We start from the raw sequence: 19374 nt of genomic DNA, 5'->3' as shown, positions 1-19374 counted from the left end.
GCTCCAGGCTCTGAGCTGTCAGCACAGAGCCCGTGCACGGCTCGAACTTGCACACTGTGAGATCATGACCTGAGCCCAAGTCGGACACTTAACCGACTGAGCCACCCAGGTGCCCTGAGTTACATGTTGATTAACAGAATTTAAAACAAAAACAAGCAAATTAAAAAAAAAAAAAAATAGCGCTGAAGCTGGAGTTGGATGCCCCGGGTTCTCTTCTTGACCCTGTTGCTGACTGGCGGTGTGGTTTGGGGGGAAGTCAGCCTTTATTCCTCAGAGTTTCATTTCCCTCAAATTTAAAATGGGGCTAAATTTATTTTGCCCTGCCTGTATAATTCAGCTGTTAGGAGTAAGTGTGTTCCTTTGCACAGACTTGAATCTTCACTTCTTACAAGCCGTGTAACTTTCAGAGAGTTCTTTACACTTCTCTGTGCCTGCTTCTTCGTCTTTAAAGTGGGATAATACTAGTACCTACTTCGGGGTTTTTGTGAGAAGTGAGTTAATTCCCACCAAGGACGTACAACAGTGCCTGAAAGTTCATGCCTCATACAGTAATTGTTTTTTTGTGAACTTTTGAGGGCTCTATGACTTAGTATATTGTTAGTCTACCGAAGTTATAAAGTAACATTTTTAGAAAATAAAAATAACATAATGCCCAGTTGTCACATGTTATCTTGTCATTTTGGTCATTTTACAAGATAGGACTTTGTTGTCAGAAAAGGTTAATCGTGACACTGAAAACTTATTCTCAAATGCGTTTTTTCTTCAGAGCTTCAGACCAAATTTATTTATTCTAGGAAATGCGTTTTACTGGCAGTGTGAGTTTGGAAAGCTTTAGGTGGGAGTCAGGATATGACCCTGCCTTCTCTATTACTGTTAGAGGCTGGAGATCTGTCCTAACTGTCTACAGTTTTCCTTGTGTTGTATCGAACAAAAGATTTTTTAGATGTTATCTTTGATTTTGAACTGTGCTGATTCAGCTTTGAGGGGTAATGAAATGTTGATCAAGAGCTCCATCACAACAGACCCATTTGTAATAATCTTAGCGGCTTATTTCACAGAAGCAGTTTTCAGATAAAAATACTGATCATGACTTCCTGTGACTTTCCCTGAAGGGGTGAAATTAAATTGTGGGAAATGCTTGGAATTTAACTAGTAATTAACTTATAAAGAACCACTTAAAAAAATCATAACTCCCCTAAGCTATTATAACAAAAGACCTTGTGAGTTTAGAATTCTTCTGTGTATTTATGTTTTATAAAGTGGAACCTAATGACCATTGTTCACTATCTTCGAATTTGTTATTGAACTAAAATGACGGATGTAGATGGAGGAGCCTTTGAGCCGCTTGCTGGCTTTTCAACCTCAGGTCCCGTTTAGATTAATACTGATGCTGCTACTGTTAAACTAGTTATCTGGGTATAAATGTGGAAAATTTTAGCCTGCTATTATACACTCCATTATCAAAATTTGATGATGGGATATTTGAAAGTTTGATGATAGAAAATGGACACGAAGATTTTTCCTGCTTTTCTGTTTATCAATAGAATTGAGGCTCTCAACTATTTTGTTTAATCTGTCTTATCCTGTTTGTGTACTTACCATTTCTTGAACTCTAAACCCTTTATTTCTAAATGTTTACTGCTATACAGTGTTACATTACAGTCCCTAAATAGCATGATTAGGCTAACCATTTTGAAGTGAAGAAATTATTTTTAAGCATACAAAAAGCACAAGTTCATTTTATCTGCTAGTTGGTTTCTTTTCCAGAGTGTTTGTGTTACGGAATGTCAGGTTTCTGTCTGGGGAGGTAGTGAGTAGATTAGCAGGTGTTAGGGTAGAAGGTGTTTTCAAGGGGCTGCCCGGTAGGATGAAAGGATTGCAATTTGGAAACCCTGGGTGTATGTGATGCTGGCGAAGTTTCTGTGTTTCTTTCGTTGTTAGTTTTTTCATCTGTCAATGGAAATACTGCCTGTCTGGACAGGTTATAATCTGATGTCACATTGTGCTGATCTTACATATCAACATATGATACATAATGTCAGCATGATATAACTGATCATGTAAAATGACGAAATGATAACTGTGATATTTTACATTAGAAATTTGTTTCATTGATATTTACTATTTCAAAGCCTTGCTGAATAGATATTTTTGGATTCTTTGTGAATATATTAATAGGCTTATAATTTTCTAGGGTTACCACAAGATTTTGAGAACACCAAAAGGAATACTTGATTTCTAAATAAACTAATCACTGAAGAAATTCTTATTTCTTGACTCCTTTATTTACTGTGTTAGAGTTGTAATGACCATTTTTCCCTTTCTCCAGTTTTGGGCATCCTTGTGAGTTTGCCTTTTAAAAAAGTTAACAGAGTAACTGAAAAGGATATAGAATACTTCCAGGGTAGTTTCCTCATTCACAATTTTATATTTCATTCCTTAATTTGTTTCAGAATTATTTGAACCTTTTATGGCTGTTCATAAAGTGCCCTCAAGGATGCAGTACCTTCAAATTGATGTCCTTGTGAGGGGAAAAGAAAGGATGCAGTAATGTCCATATTCATGGGCTGTACCTTCCCCACTGTTCTCATTTGTTCTGGTTTGGACCTTGTGTTAGTACATCAGTGTTTCCAAGAATGGGTGACTATGTTCTAATGCAGGTTGAACTGTCTCCTGCCTGGGGGCCAATATTTAAAACATCACATATTTTAATGAGACATAAAATTGTATGCTAAATCTTCTTTATGTTTAAAAAAAAAAAAATCTAAGTTTTTTTCACTTTGTTTCTCCAGGTGGCATTTTTCTGAAGTTGATCATTGAGACTTACCAGCATTCCTACAGATATAATAGGTAAGTGGTTGAAATCAGATACCCTTATTATGATGATTCCTTGGATATACTTTCCAGCTGGATAGCAAATTACTTCTTGAAACAGGTTCAGTGTGTCAAACTTGTGGACTTGAATGGTAAACACTAGTTTTTGTTTGTTTTATGTTTTTGTTGTTGTTAGAAATACCTCTTGGATGAATAGACACAAATGTTATAAAAGACCCTGTAAGGTTTCAAAATGGTATTCAATTTAATGCTATAATTTCCATGTTTCCATTCTGACACCTTTGTTCTGTCACTATTCATAAACAAATTTCAGAATTCTTTATGATGGGCTCAGGTGACTTTAAGTTGTCTTTCCTTTTGAGTTTTCTGTGGGCCACGTTACCAGTTGTTACCATTTCTCTGTGAAAAGGGAAGTAGAGATGACCAATTCAAATTACCCAATTTTTTTACTTGATGACAGCTCTGTTGGGGAACTGCCTAAATAAAAGTTGAAAACAGTTGACTAATAGGTGACTTGTGCTTAAGTCTATAGATTCTGGTTTATAAAAGTTACTTTTAGAAAATATTAGTAATAGTTACCAGGGGTTAAGTAATCTCCTACAGTATGCATTCAGGAAAATCAATTACATAATTATCTTAAAAGACTTTGATCCACCTCTGCTTCTTAAAGGGAGACGGTATTCAACCTGGTCCTCTAAGGACCTTGTTATGAACTTGAGGATGTGGCTCATGCCAAGGGAGCCAGGATGTGGTTTGGATGTGGGACCCATTGACACCCCATCCAGGAGGGTCTGCCATATGCAGGGAGTCCATAGAATACGTTCACAGACACCATCTCGTTTGTGGAAAGGTGATTTTTTTTTTTTTTTTTTAGGTTACAGATTCAGGGGAAGGAAAAATTGCTCTTATACCATGAATTGAACTGTTGATTTCTCAAATGTTATTGAATTGTTCTAACAGTTACTACTGCTTGGGTTAGATTAGGAAGCTTGGGTTGTCTTTTTTTTTTTTTTTTAATGGGAACTGTAAACACTTGTGAATTATGAAATTATTTGAGCAAAGTTCTCATGGGAAAGCTAGGGCTGACCCAAGATGGGTGGGTGTCCTGTGAAGGTTAATCATTGGCACCTTACCAAACTGATAATCTTTAAATATCTGCCCCATATTTATTTACTGGGAATAGGTGAAACTGATTTTCTATTAATAAAGACTTTTAATAAAAATACATATCTTTTCCTCTGTGTTGAAAATAAGGGATTTATTACATGTGATTTTCTGAACATGTGATTTTCAGAAGCCTGTTTAAAACTTGGTTAATAATAACACTCTACCATGTATTATTCAGGTCTAGACTTCTAGATGCTGTCAGCCAGGTGATATTGGGGTTGGTAGTGAGGCCTGTTTTCCCTCACACAGTTCTTTGAGGGGAAATGTTCTCAACAGACACGGGTCTGTGCCAGTGAGGAGTGTGTTTATTTCCCCTCCCAGGCACTGTCTATTTGAGTGGAAACAGGTCCAATTGTCATTTTGTCCATTATATGAGGAGAGTCACATGTGAACCCCTGAGTTAAGTGGCTCCATATTTCCCATGTATTCCAGGGGTGATTTAGTCCCCCATTGTGGGTTGTCACCCTAGATCACTGCCAGGATGGCCTGTTTAATCCAGCTCTGGGGAAAAACCAATTCCATTCTGCCAGTGCCTTCAGAAGCTAAGTCATGTTCACCCTTGAAATCCCCCTTTCTGAAGATTTAGCCAGATAAAACTCACCTTCTGTGTCTCTTTCTTTTTTTTTTTTAATTGTGAATTCATCCCATACAAATACAATAAAACTTTATGAAGTCAGACATAACAGTAGCCTTCCTGAAGTAACAGCATGTGAATTATAAAGCAATGTGACTACTCACATTATATCCACTTGGTGAAAGGTTTCTCTTGAGCAAAGAGTCATTGTGGTCTGGGGAGAGCCTCATCATCAGGCGGTCCTAAGCTGAGGCTCCATCTTCGCTGGACGCAAACCCAGGTTGGGACCCCAAATGTGGTGCCAGTTGGCTGTGTGACCTAAGGCATGTTCCTTTACCCGATGGATCTCCCATCTCTTTATGTGTGGATGTCCCTTCCTCCCAGAGTGGTTTGGAAGATTCAGAGAGGCAAAGATAGGCTGTGTGTGGTATAAGAGCAGGCAACAAGTATCCCCCACCTGGCTTCCTGACATCAGGAACCTTGGAAGGAACTCCGGACGCGGGATGGAGGAACTGCTCTGCCGTGTACCTCCTTGCCTCACTGGTAGAGACGCAAGTTATACTTCCTCTGTTCTGCCCTGCTTACTCTGTGAGAATTGTGAGAAATATTTGAAAAGTGTGAATTTAGGGTATTGGCTGGTATTAGAAGGTTTCTAGCGGGCAGGCTTTAAAAAAAATCTAGTCAGGCTTTCTGGGCTTGATTCCCAGCTCTACACCTTATAATGAGGTGTATGACCTTGAACAAGTCATTAACACCCTCTCTGGCTCTCACCTGTCTCACAGGATTGCTGCAAGATTAAATGATGTACTCTGTGTAGAGTGAGGCATATGGAACTAGCGCCCAGTGAATCTCAATAAATATGCTCATAAATTCGCCAGGACACAAGAAGGGAGGCGGACAATCTGACTCGAAAACATTTGCGTGGTTTTCAAATCTAGTGAGTTTGAACTTTGACTTAAGGAGCTGCCTTTTATATCATCTTATGTTATTTAGACCAGGAAGGATCATCTTTTTCCTGAATACACTGAGAGTGATCTTATCCTGCATTGTTGGACTCCCTCATCAGAAGTGTGCTAGTCTTCTTCAGTTTTCTGTTCACGAGTGAATGAATCTTTCCCCATCTGGGGGAGTTCTTGATGGAATTGACCAAAGAGCAAAGTGAAAGCTCTAGGTTTGCACTGCCTGTTATGGTAGCCATTCTCTTGAGCACTTGAATTATGGCTAGTGCGACTGAGGCATGGCATTTTTTATTTTATTTCATCTTACTTCATTGAAAATTTAGAACTGATGGTTAATTAAGTTGTTGGAAAACTTTTAAGTACATTTGGGATAATTCGGGCATGCAGATTTATTTTTTCATCTGTACATTTTACATAGTTTAATCAGATCAAGTATTTCTGCTAAAAACTTAGTACCTGAATTGAGATGTGCTTTAAATGCAAAATACACAGCAGATTTTGAAGTGTTAGTGTTAAGGAAAAAGGATGTAAAATATTTTTAATATTTTTTGCATTGATTATGTGTTGAAATGATAATGTTTTGGATATGTAGAATTAAATACATTATTAAAATCAATTTCTTCTTTTTAAATGTTTCTACTAAAATTAAAAATAATATTTAATGTTTATTTATTTTTGAGAGCATGAGTGGGAGAGTGGCAGAGAGAGAGGGATACAGAGAATTCAGAGCAGGCTCTGTGCTGTCAGCCCACAGCCCAGCATGGGGCTTGAACTCATGAACCCTGAGATCATGATCTGAGCTCAAGTCAGATGCTCAACCAACTGAGCCACCCAGGTGCTCCTTTACTAAAATTTTTAAATGCTGTACATGGCTCACATAATACTACCATTGGACAACAATACTCTAGAAGATTCTTGAAAGAACAGGGTAATTTCTTTTTTTTTTTTTAATGTTTATTTATTTTGAGAGAGAGAGAGAGAGAAAGAGTGAGTGAGTGCGGGGTAGGGACAGAGAGAGAGGGAGAGAGAATCCTAAACAGGCCCTGCTCTATCAACACAGAGCCATACGCTGAGCTGGATCTCATGAACTGCGAGATCATGACCTGAGCAGAAGTCAAGAGTCGGATACTTAACAGACTGAGTCACCCAGGTGCCCCAAGAACAGGGTAATTTCTAATTTATTAAATAAAATAGTTTTTTCCAGTAGGTTGTGAGGAGTATGAAAGTGTTTTTTTTTTTTTTTAATTCTTTTAAAGTTTTTTTCACAGTCTGCAGTTAAGAGGGATATTTTTAAATATTCAAAGTTGGAAAAAAAAAGAAAAGAAAAGGCACATCTCTGATGTGTTGCCTGAACCTTATGTTATACAGCCCAAGGCTCAATTCTGATGTCTTAGCTGTAGACCTTTCCCCTCGCTTTCTTAGGAAATGTGCCAAGGGAGGTACTCACCACTGTTCCACCAGGATAGGAACCCAAACACTGCTTTTCAGCTGAAAGTTCCGCTTCTTTGATGATTGTTAACTTTGACATTTGATGCAGGTACCATGTTCCCAGGGTCACATTTTGATATGCCCAAGAGAGATCAGTTTAGGAACCGTCATCCACGAAAAAAATGGATAACCACCTACATGAATGAGCATTCTCTTCTTACTGTGGCACCAGAAATACAGAGATACATTTTCAAGGGCGTGATTGCTGGCTACATGCTTAGTTGTCACCAGTGTCTGTATGAAACATGAGAAGGTAATGTAAGCAGGGTTATCAGTGTGTTTCCTTCTCATTCATGCCCTGGGTGACACTTAAGTGTATTCTAAGAGGTGGGGGAAGAGTGTTTGACTCAGAATCATGATGGCTGTCTCACAAGGTGATGGTGGTGAGGTTTCCTAAGCTCTCTCTGATTCTGCTCCTGTGTAGTTGGTGTCAACAAACACCAGCCACTTTCTGTGTCTAAATCTTGCATTGTGTGTACTTGACCTGTGACAGCACATTCCTTTGTGTGATAAACATGGCAAATACATTGACATCCTCATACTTTTCCAGGCTGAGTGAATGAATGAGAAGGTTTACTTTCCAATGCTGTTCCACCCAGGCATTAAGCAGGATTGATATTTCTGTATTAAATAGAAGCCATTATACATTTTATAATGAACCTCTAGCCACCAAAGAGTGGCTTTTCCTTGCATAGAATTTAACTGTTATGACACTGAGACTTTTAAGTTCCAGTGGTAGAGTATAGAATTCATTTCCACCGGTAGTTTGGAAGCACTTTACAGGAGAGGATGAAATAGCTTTCTTCCTTTACTGAGGATAAATTAGACTAAATAAATGGTGTCTGGAAAGGAAAATGATAAAACAAAGTAGAAATAAGATTGTGATTTTCAAGATTTCAAAAAAAGCAAATCAAAATAATTAGATATATTGAAGACTGAAAATGAAAGCAGTTCTTTTTCTGCTTTGGTTACGTGAATGTTGATGGCTTCCCATTTTTTCTGATAAGTTTTGGCTAGACCTATGCCTGTTTGACGAGAGAGTCCTGAGGATTCTTCTGAGCAAGGACAGAGTGAAAAGTTGCTTTCCTTGGTAGACTGTGAACTTTTGAGGGCTGGTGTAAGTCTTTTATTATATCTTCAGTGCCCAGTACATTGTCTAATGCATAGTAGGTGCTTGGTGAATATCGGTTGATGGATGGGAGGTAAATGTCTGTGGTTAGACCATAGAGCTAAGTCTGTAACATTCTCTGAAGAAATCTCTACTTGAAGCACATTATGGGCTGCCCAGCCTAATGTCTGTTATAGGTTATGTGCTCGATAAATGTCGGGCAAATGGAGGAGTGAATGTGGGCTGATGTATAACTTCCAATTTATAAGGGGTTGTGGCATTTTGACCCATTTATAATTTGGGAAGCCACAAAGGTACTTTTAAGCAGGGAAGTGAGGTTAAACATTAGGAAGGCACCAGCTTAGCAGATTGGACAGAGGCTAGGAAACCAGGTAGGAAGGGGTCACTGGCAAGAAACAATGAGGGTGGAAAGCAAGGCTTCAGAGGGTCAGGTGGGCGAGGCTGCAGCTAAACTGAATGGAGTGCAGTCCCAGGGAGTGGGTATCTATCTGGTTAGCTTTGGATAGGAGCTGGGGTGGCTCTCTGGATAGGAGAGTTATCATAAATAAGCTTTAAGTCCAAGGAATAGATAGGAAGCGTATTCTGGTGTACTGGCCTCACTTCTTCTGAAAAGTAGAAAAAGTCACCTGTTGAGGGGGATTAGGTGAAGCGGGGGGTTAATGCTTCCCTGTGTGGAAAGGCACTCTTCTTGGTGCTGATGTGGCAAGAGCGTCCATCTTCTTGTGAATTCTGGTCATCTGTCTTGGTGGATTATTCCATGGAGAATTCAGGTCCTCCATCTGATGGGATAAGTCCACAAGGATGTTCTGGATCTCACATCAACAAACAGGTAGTTTTGTTGTGATCAAATGCTAAAGTCTGTGAAAGAGGCTCTAAAAAGCTCCTCCATCAAGTAGATTTGGTTCCAACTGGTAGTCCTCTTATCATTCCAGCTACATAAAGAAATGCCATGATCCTTAAGTAGAAAGCTTTTTCACCTTAATGATCCATTTTGTAAATTTCTCCTTGAAAGGAAAGGGTTGAACTCACCTCATCTGAATGAATATATACTGCGATGGTCTAGAGGTGTCTCCTTCACTGTTACTGTAAAATATATGTGTGCTTTTACATGAAGCTTGTTAACGTAGGTAAGTCATAGCTGTATATATTTTTATCATTTCCCATGTCAAACCACAGCAACCCCTGCTGACCACTAAAGAAGGCAGTAGTAGCTGTGAAGTTCTGAGATCCTGCCCCCATAAACACCCTCTCTGCTCTTTGAAATTTCATCATGATTTCCTAACAGAAACTGGCTTCTTTTGAATTAAATATTGATTTAATCTACATTCCCTTTTGGATTAATTCAAAAGCCAAAATAAAGTTTTTGTAATCTTTTCCTTTCCTTGTGCTTTCATGCCTACGGGAAGTGCCAGTCATACATCGATACTGTCTTTTAAGACACCATCCTCCTCTGAACCACAGGCTAGCCACTCATCACATATCTAGAGTTAGGGTGCCAGGCAACCTGTAAAGATGGGATTGACCCCTAGTCTCTGTGCCTTCTGTTACCGGCCCAGAACAGCCTGTGAAAAACTCTTAAGAGCTAATTGGCAAGCTCAGATGAACTTAGAAGTGTACCTGATTCTGATCCAAATTAATATGTATCTGCGGCCAAGTTGTGTCAGGAAATGAGCTCTTCCTGTCGTTAACTCACAGCTTAGGTCATCTCTTTCATGTAATGAAGGCAAATATGAGAATTCACTTTAGAAATCTAGTGTGACTAATCTGAAAGAGCTGGTTCCACTCTGGTTGCCTCATCACCACAGTTCTCTCTTCCTGCTTCATTCCCAAATTGCATCCCTGTTTCAGTTGAAGTTCAATCCATTTTTCTCCTATTTATGGACCAGCTGTGGACTGGCAAGACACAGCCAGCCTAGCATGGTGGTCAGCTGCTTTCATGGACTTCCCATCATTGTTTATTGTCAGAGTACCCATCTTCTTGACCATTTACACCCTACACCAGGTACATTCTGGTAACCGTCAGGCATTTTGGTATAAGGGTAGTTGTAGAGAAGGTCACTTGGGCAGACCTCCAGGAGTTGTATTTTTGTTTAGCTGCTGTGATATTATATGTTTTATGCTTGCATATTTATATTATCTGTACATCTCAAAGCAAAGGTAGTTCTTCAGGTGCCCAAAGGTCACACCTCAGTCTTCCCTAGTGCCTTGTGTACTTTTGAAGCCAGGCAGCAACCCTTATGTGCTAACTATTATTGCCGGACTAGAATTGCCAAAAGATGTGGATCTGTGTTTTCTCCCAATTATCAAAATAATCCAGGTTCATACAGGAAAGTGTACACATGCAGGAGAAAAAAATCAGTCTCCTTGGAAGTCACCACTTCCAATCTACTGGCCAGGCTCCTAAGAGTGTCTCTTTTTGTACATTTTTTTTTTTGAAGTTTATTTATTTATTTTGAGAGAGGGGTGGAGGGAGGGGCAGAGAGAGAATCCTAAGCAGGCTCCGTGTTGTCAGCACAGAGCCCACCGTGGGGCTTGAACTGTGAGATCATGATCAAGGATGCTTAACTGACTGAGCCACCCAGGCGCATCGCTTTTTGTATGTTCTTTTCTTTACATAGTTGAGTCAAGCTTACTCTGTATACAACTTTGCAGTCAGTTACTTTTTTGTTTAATATGATGTCATATTCATTTCCTTGTATCATTAGAAGTTTCTTGTTAAAAGAAAGCATTTCACTGGTTGAATATTGTATCTGTGGTATATATTTAAATCATTGTAACCTTTTATTTTTAATATTTAGGTTTTCTGTTTTTTTTTAAATCCTTGAATATAAACCTTGAATATCCTTTTATAGACATTTGTTCGGTTTTAAAAGTGTGTTCCAGAAAGTTGGGCTGTCAGTGGCAGTAAAAGACAGTGCTTGTTTTAAGCCCACTGTAAGGATCCCTAAGGACCCAAATTGTTGCCAGTTTAGAAAGTAAGAATGGCACCTCATTTTAATTTTTACCGTTTTTATTACTAATGAAGTTGGATGTTTTTCAGGAACACAGTACCTGCTTGTATTTTCTTTTTTGTGATTATGTCCTTCTTTTCAGGTGAAATTGTCATTTGTGACTTGCGATGTTTATGATGTTGACCCATTTTCCTAGAAAGGTTTATTGAGATGCATAACTTTGCATATACTGTCATCTCAGTTATGGTTAATTGCATACAAAATTGTCCTGTATTTGAGGTAAAATCAGGTGTGGAATTGTTGAAGAGAACATACCTGGAGGTTCTCGTGTGAGTACTTGGTTGTGACTGTTAGCATCTGGAAAGTCAGCTCTAGCCAGTGAGCACCAGACCTTGTGGGCACTCCAGTCATCACCCTGCCTCCTACCCTGGTACTTCTCCTTCCCCTCTGCCTGTCCAGGGTACATGTGGTGTAGCTCATGTTGACAGAATAATAACAATAAACACAAAATGCTGGCTTATAATAGAGTATTCACTGACCCATGAAGTGATTTGTACCTGCTTGCTTCCAGCATTTCTTCTCAGACCGCTTGGCTGACTTCCTTTACCTCTTCCTTATCATTGTTTCCAGGAAGTCCTCTCCCCATTTCTTTCCTTCTTCTCCTTGCATTCTCCAAATTACGTAGCCCACCCCATGACTTCAGCTGCCACTCATGGGCCAGATCTCCCTAGACCAAATAACTGCTCCAGGCTACAGGCCCGTATAGCCACCTACTCACGGTAGATCTGCCCTTGGTGTCCCACTGGCATTTACAATACGTCATGCCCCAAAATGACCCTGTTCCTTCTCTCTGACTGGCTCTGTGGCCTGAATTCTTGCTCCTACTAAAGACCTCCAGTCCATCCACCAAACCAGACACCGGGGCAGCATCTTGAGATCCCTCTTTCCCTCATTGCCCACATCCCATGGGTTCTATGAAGACCTGTCTGTTCTACCTCCTTCATAATGCTTCATCTGCACCCCTGTTCTTCCTGCCCCTGGTCCAGGCTGGACTCCTAGAAGCAGTGAATGTGTGGTTTTCCAATTAGATATGGTCTTAAAAGGTAAATGTATATTTTAAATATTATTTTATATATTATTTAAAATAAAAATTAATCAGGCTTCTCTAAAATAAAATTGGTATTTTGCAAGGCATGGTATTTTAATGGAATATTTGTGAATTTTTAATGTAAAGTGAATCCTTATCCATGAATTTACCTTTTGTAGAAACTTGAATTCTGTACCTACTTATTTGTTTTAAAGCAAAGTATGCCTCACATAATGTGTAATACATATTAGTCAAATGAGAGCCCCTGGACATTACTTTCCAGCTAAAAGGCTTTTGATTTGAGGGCTTGACATTTTTTCTTTGGATATTAAGTATTTCCATATTGCAATATGTATTGTTTTTTTGTAATATTGGAATTATCCTGTATTAGCTAGCTTTTCAACTTCACCTCCCAGGGAACTCAGGCAAGAAATACAAATATTTTCATAAGATTCTTTGGAGGAGTAAAATTAATATTTTTGAGAATGAAATATGGTGAATTGTCTCCTAAGGATTGAAAGACTTTATTAAGATAGCAAAATATCCTTCCCCAGGGGTGTGTTTTTTCAGGGCTTATTGGAAATATGGTGCCGGGAAGAATAAAAGGAAATTTAATGCCATGGAAGTTGGAAACAGCCACTGAAATCCAATCCGTTTTTAGAACACATATAACACACTAATTCCCAGAGATTTAAGATCTCTCTCTTCGCTTCCTGAGGCTGTCAGGCTCATTATGACTATGACACGGAAAGGTTCTTCAGCACAAATATGCCATGACAGTGTTTTATTTACTGTGAATATTTACTACACTTGAAGGTGGGGTGTCCCTGTGGTCTGCCTTCCTTTATTGGTATCAGGTTGCTTCAGTGTTGGTATTTTTTTTTTAGATTGACTTCCCCCATACCAGATTCTGTGACAGGATTCAAGGTTGTTAGGGAGGTAATCCTGGAAAGCATCATTAAGGGAATAGGTATGTGAACTAGGGAGGAGAAGAAGGGTAATAAAGGGATGACCTTGAACAAGATACTGCTGTGGGCACCTGGGACTGAATCCCTGGTGAATTCTAGGAGGCATTCTTCAGAACCAGACCATCAGAGGGGCCAGCCAGCTGGGATTGGCCATCTCCACCTCACATCCATCGCTGACTGCTCTTGAGGCCAGCAGTTAAAGCCTGCTCTGTGCTTGGGTGGTTATCATGGGTGCTTGCTGTAAGCACGTGTGGGAACAGGGAGCTGAGAGATAAACACGGGGCACTGATGGTGCCTACTGAGTATACTGCTTTAGTATTTAAAAAATTTCTTTTTCAATTTTTTTTATATTTTTTTATTTTTGAGAGACAGAGTGAGACAAAGTGAGAATGGGGGAGAGGCAGAGAGAGAGGGAGACACAGGATCGAAGCAGACTCCAGGCTCTGAGCTGTCAGCCCAGAGCCCGATGCGGGGCTCAAACCCACAGACCGTGAGATCATGACCTGAGCCGAAGTCGGATGCTCAACCGACTGAGCCACCCAGGCGCCCCTGCTTTAGTATTTTTAACATTGATAGATAAGTTCACTTGAGGGAGACATCTCAGGTGGTCAGAAACAAAGCACATACAGAGACTGCTAGTAGAGTGTAAATTACATCAGTGTCTGGTAGATGTTGAAGTGAATTTAAAATACTGAGAATTTGATACCATTGAAACTGAAATGGGGAAGAGATTGTAGGGTCAGTCTTGGAGAGGCGTCTAGGTGTTGATCCTAAAATGACATATCGTGCCTCAGTAACAAACACGGAACAGCCATTACAGTAACAAATGGAACAGCTGGATTGTACAGGCCTGAAGTTTGCTCATTGCTAATCAGCCTATAGAATTATAACCAGGCCCACAAGGAAATTACGATTTTTTTTCCATGCGCTCAGATCTGGAAGAAAACAAAATTCTGACGGAAATCTGTAGCCAGCCAAGTCTGAACAGAGCCATCTCCATTACTTTGGGAAATTCCTGGGGAAGGAAAGAAGGAGGCGGCCAAGCCGTTAGTGCACCTTAAAAAGAGCCCTTCTCTATTATTTTTTTACTCCTCTCTGTTACACAGCAGTCTTGAGGACGCATCTTAAAATGGAAAATACAGTCTAATATCCTGCTGGCTGTTCTTGAGTGTCATTTAGAGGATGAGTGCATAAGATCTTGAAGCCACCAGATACCTAGTCATTCGGACCTATTGTGTGATGGTGAAGCAGTGAAGAGTAGGAGAGTGTCCCTGTCCTTCAAGAGTTCCCAATCCAGCCATGAGAAGACAAGCAGAGAAGTCACTGCTTCAGTGATGAACTGATTATATTGGGCACAGAGGAAGGAACAACTAATTCTGCCATTCGGAGAGGGCATCCCAGAGCTGTGACATTTGACTTGGGCCTTATAGATGACTAGGTTTCACTAAGGGATGAAGGCAGAGAATGGCATCCAAATGGGGATGAGTGTGGACAGAGGCAAGGGGGCTGGGAATATGGTGTGTGGTCAGGGAGCAGGGAGTGGTTGCTGGGGCTGTGTGCAGTATATGACGGAGTGAGAAATCAGTGAGCCTGGAAATACAGGCAGAAGAAGTCAGCTGGTCAAAGTCCCAAGGGCCTTGCCACTGCCTTTACGGTCTCTCCCACACCGTCAGAAGGCAGATGGCATTTACAGCCAAATCATTTCTGTCCATTTCATTTTTTCCCAGCCAACATCCTGCTATCATAGAAATAACTTAGGGTGATGAATGGAGCTTTTGCAACCTGTGTGGGGTTCAAAGTTCCACAGATGAAGCCTTTTTGGTAGTGCAACCAACATTTTGTGCTCAGTGCCTGATCAGTGATCCTGTATGGCCTGTGAGTGCCTTGTCGAAGGGGAAATCAACAATCTTCATGCAGGTAATCATTATTATACAAGTATATATACTACTTAGCCTCTTTTTGCCATGTATTTTCTATCATTCCAACAAGCCGAAGTGTTCTACGTTTCTGGAAATATCTAGCTGTATACATAATAGAATATAGAATTCTTTGTGCTTATTTTTTCCTAATTTCCTCCCTTCTCTGCTCTAGTTGTGTCCTAGAAATAGTGTGGTGGTGCTTTTGGCCATGCTTCAGGAGCGCATCTGCTCTTAGAATGAGAGGGGAACCAGTTGGGTTGAGAAAGGGAAGCCAGTTGTAAGCTGGCCGCGGGTTTTCTCCCATATTACAATAAGCAGCTGAATACCTTTAGTTGTTATTTTTGTCTTTTGGTTCTAATAGAGTAGCTAGCTACCTTGGTAGAGGGAAAGACCACTCGATATGGTGTCTAGGTCCTGGGACTGTTTCTCAGGGTGAATTGGGAGCAGGAGCTAAAACTGACTCCCACACACATCTCTAGGATCCCAGAGGAAGTTGGTCCATTACTATCTCACCGGATCCTTGCGCTGACCTCTTGCTGCTTAAATTCAAAATTGCGTGTAGTTCATCCACTCTCAAAAAGGCCCCCCCAGTGGCTGTGCTGTAGAGAACTCCCTCAGCCAGTCACCTTGTTTATTTCTTAGGCTGACCAGTGTGCTCACGATTCTTTCTCCCGTAGGAATTTCTGCTTCCTCTTTCATCACTCATGGGGTGTTTTTTTTCCCATGGAATTCCCCTGTTTCTCTGTAGATCCACTTTTATCCCATCCTTTGAAATGACATTCAGGCTTCCAGGAGATGTTTTCCCCGATGATTTCACAGCAGAAGATAACGACTTAAAAGTTTTCAATGCCAAAGAAAGAAAGATGGAGATGTCTTGAATCCAGTGTAGTAAACTGACTCCTGACAGCTGTATATCTTTGGGTGAATCACTGTCCTTTAGTGAATGAATGTAAGAATAATCAGTTCTAAGAAACTGTTCCAGTAGCCAGATGCATAGATTATTCTCTCTACTCCTTGTGAGTCCCTCTCCCCAATACAAGAGAAAATACAAAGGTAAATAGGATATTTTTTCAGTTTTATGTGTAGTATCCAGCATTGCACTGTGCCTTCACTGTGCAATGTACTCTACTCCATGGGCAGGGACTTTGCGGGGGGTCTGGTCCTTGAATTTGAGAAGACTGCTCTTGTCGTTCCTGGTCTTTTGAGCGCACACGTCTCAGCAGCTCTAAACCGTGATTTGACTTGGCCCGGCCCATGTGAGTCTTCCCTCACTGTTAGAACCATTATGGTCTCATGACCAGAGCACTGGATCATTTTTTTCCATATTATCACTGTTGAAAGCTGCCAGTGGAGAACCTCTTGAGGATGAATGAGCTTTTTCTTTCTAGTTGAACAGAAACTTGTACGGGAGGGTACAAATTTATGAGAGGATACGGGTTGGTGACCAATGGGCAGATAAGAGACAGAGTTGTTCATTAGTGGTTAATCAGCTTCTGTGGAAGAATAGCCTTTGGCCTCCCGCTCTGCTATTGGTTATGCTGTTTTCACTGAGTTTTTAAACTTGTGAAATTTAGTCATAGTGAATGTTCATGTCCATTCTGTAGGAAACAAGACTAATATCAATGCTCAAAAAGTGAAGAAAAAGCCTCCACACCTTTGTGCATACAACTTTTAGGAAGGTTTTCTACAGCTAATCAAGATGATTTTGAGTGGAAGTTTCCTCACCTCTAATTACCTAACAGAGAACTGCGATGACTTTTAGTTTTATAACCCCAACTCAGTACTCACGGTACTGTGTACCACTTCCATATTAGAAGATGTGACATTTCTGGCTTGTTTCACAGGTCATCAAGAGCAAAGCATGTGAAACAAGAACTATTCCCAAAATTCAGAATTCATGGTCAAGCTTTCCAAAATAGCGTTACAGGAAAGTAGTCTTCTTTGGCTTGTTTAAACTTACTTGTTTAAGGGTACCTGGGTGGCTCAGTCGGTTAAGTGTCTGACTCTTGGTTTCAGCTCAGGTCACGATCTCACAGTTTGTGGGTTCGAGCCCTGCGTTGGGCTCTGCTCTGGCAGTGCGGAGTCCGCTTGGGATTCTCTCTCTCTCCCTGTCCGTCCCCCACTTGGGCTGTCTCTGTCTCCCTCAAAATAAATAAAAACTTAAAAAAAAAAACTTGTTCATTATGAAACAGGATTTATTTTTATTGTGTCACTTTTCAGAGACATTAACCTGCTAATATGCATAGCAGCCTTTCAAAGGTGGGATATAGGATTTGGCGTTTGTCCCGAGACCCCTTTGGTGTAAGAGCACCTGTGACCATTGCTCAGAACTCACGTCACTCTGACACACTGGGGGAGATGTGGACATGTGGTAGATGTGAAACTGTCACAGATCCTTTTTTGCTCTTCTCATCCAGAACTGCAGCCCTATTTCCCTACTCCTTGAGCCTGGACGGGCCTTCTGGCTCTCTTGGCGTGATCGATGCAGCACAAGTATTATGTGAGTTCCAGAGCTTAGACCTCGAGAGGTCTGGCAGCTTCTGCTTTTGCCCTCTTGGGACTCTGCCTTGGGACTTCCATGTAAGGAAGCTAGTCCACCCCACATGAGGATGAGAGAGAGGCATGTGGAGGAGACCTGCCCCCATCGGCAGGCAGTATTAACCACCAGATGTATGAATGAAGCCTTAGTGGGTGTCGCAGCCTAGCTGACCCAGCTGAGAGCAGTGAGCCTGGACAAAACCAACAGAGGGAGCTGCCTAGCCGACACGTGGAATTGTGGGACATAAGAAATCACTGTTTTAAGCCACTGAATTTTGAGAAGCTTTGTTACACAGCAGTCGTTAACAGAGATACTGTGACGTGAGCAGTAGCACCCAAGTAAAAACTGAAACAAGACAAAAAATGTGGGTGTTTATCTAATCAGATACTTTCTGTGAGGCTTTCCTAGCTGCAAATGAAATTTACGGACAGGGATTTTCTAGAAACCCGAGTCGAGTGAATAGTTAACAAGAAAAAAATGTGTTTGGCACATGATTAATGGCACCAGAAAATGGCCTCCAGGCCCGGCGTGAGTGACCCAGTGCGGGTGGTGCTCACACTGCCTCTGGAAGAACGTTAGAGGAACTGAAGGAGGACTTACAGCCTTCTCCCCTGCTGTCAGTGACATGTTCCCGAGGCCTGTCTGACAGCTATCTCTGAGGTGACCAGGGTCACTTAGGGCTCATTCTTTCAGCCTCATGATTAGATTCAAGCAGACACAGCTTCGGATGCGGCCCATCTGTTCCACTCGCCGGCCAGCTGCGGGGATGTGAGACCTTGCCAGCGTTCCAGCCATACGGCAGGTTTAATTACTACCGGCTCCATGGAGCAAATCTGATTAGCAGATGTCAGAAGGCCCCACTGAGATGTGGAAATGTGAGAGGCCCCGGGAGGTGTCCCTCACTGAGGCTTGATTGCTGAGTGCCCCCGGGCCTGGTAGCTCTAGTCCTCTAGGTACTACATTCACCATGTTTTTAGTGCCCTGGGGCCAGGGGGAGGGGTGATTTACATGGTAGCCAGGACTGGAGGCTCGTTACTGCAGCTGGGAGGCCTCAGGCAGAGCCACCTCAGTAGCTAGGCTCGGGCCTTAACGTGCTCACATGGGAGGATTGTGACAGTCATGCTATAGCCATGCTGGCCACAGTGAGTTGGGAAGAAGCAGAAGGTTCTGGGAATCATGGGAGTTGGAGCTGGAAAAGACCCACTTGGTCATGAAGCCTCTTCCTCCGTCATGGCCTGATCATTCCCCCCCGGGATACTCTGGAGTGGTTTGTAAAATATGTTTCCGAATGACTCAGGCTGGGAGTCTTCCAGCCTCCCCCTTGGGAGATGGAGTGGCTTTTTCTGTGGAGGAAATATTTCCCTCACTATTGGTTGGGATCTTTTGTTGGTTGGCTCCAGCCCCATCACTCCTGGCCAGTCTCCCTCAGACCACCCTGAGCAAGTCTCCCTCTACCTCTTGCCTTCCCACAGTTAAATCTCTGTCTTGCTTCCGCTGAGCAGCAGTTAAACTGAGGAGGAGGGGCGTGCTTCCTGGTCTTGGCGCTTTCTGAAGTGATGACTTTCTCCAGCTGCTTCGGCATTCTGAGTCCCCTATGCTGAATTTCTCCCTGATATTTTCGTCCCTGTAACATTTCGTGTTGTGGTACTTCATAAGTACTCGAAAGGTATGTATTTTACCATGAGAGTGGCATGTTTACTGAAGATTTTTCAAACATTCTTTTGAGTCCTTGCTAGACTGGATTGACCTTGGTTTGTA

General features: G+C 41.4%; 1 protein-coding gene across 4 annotated transcripts in view; it reads left to right on the top strand.

Moving 5' to 3' along the window:
- Positions 1-19374, top strand: part of LHFPL2 (LHFPL tetraspan subfamily member 2) — a 166793-nt gene that overhangs the window by 77358 nt on the left and 70061 nt on the right. For all 4 annotated transcript variants that reach the window (XM_045496457.1, XM_045496467.1, XM_045496430.1 and 1 more), the window contains one exon: positions 2793-2850. The gene's annotated coding sequence lies outside the window, so the exon portion shown is untranslated. The remainder of the gene's footprint in view (positions 1-2792; positions 2851-19374) is intronic.

This window comes from Leopardus geoffroyi, chromosome A1 (assembly GCF_018350155.1).
Source record: "Leopardus geoffroyi isolate Oge1 chromosome A1, O.geoffroyi_Oge1_pat1.0, whole genome shotgun sequence".
In the NCBI taxonomy this organism is placed as follows: domain Eukaryota; kingdom Metazoa; phylum Chordata; class Mammalia; order Carnivora; family Felidae; genus Leopardus; species Leopardus geoffroyi.
Note: the sequence above shows the minus strand (reverse complement) of the source record. Positions and strands in the feature narration are given on the sequence as shown.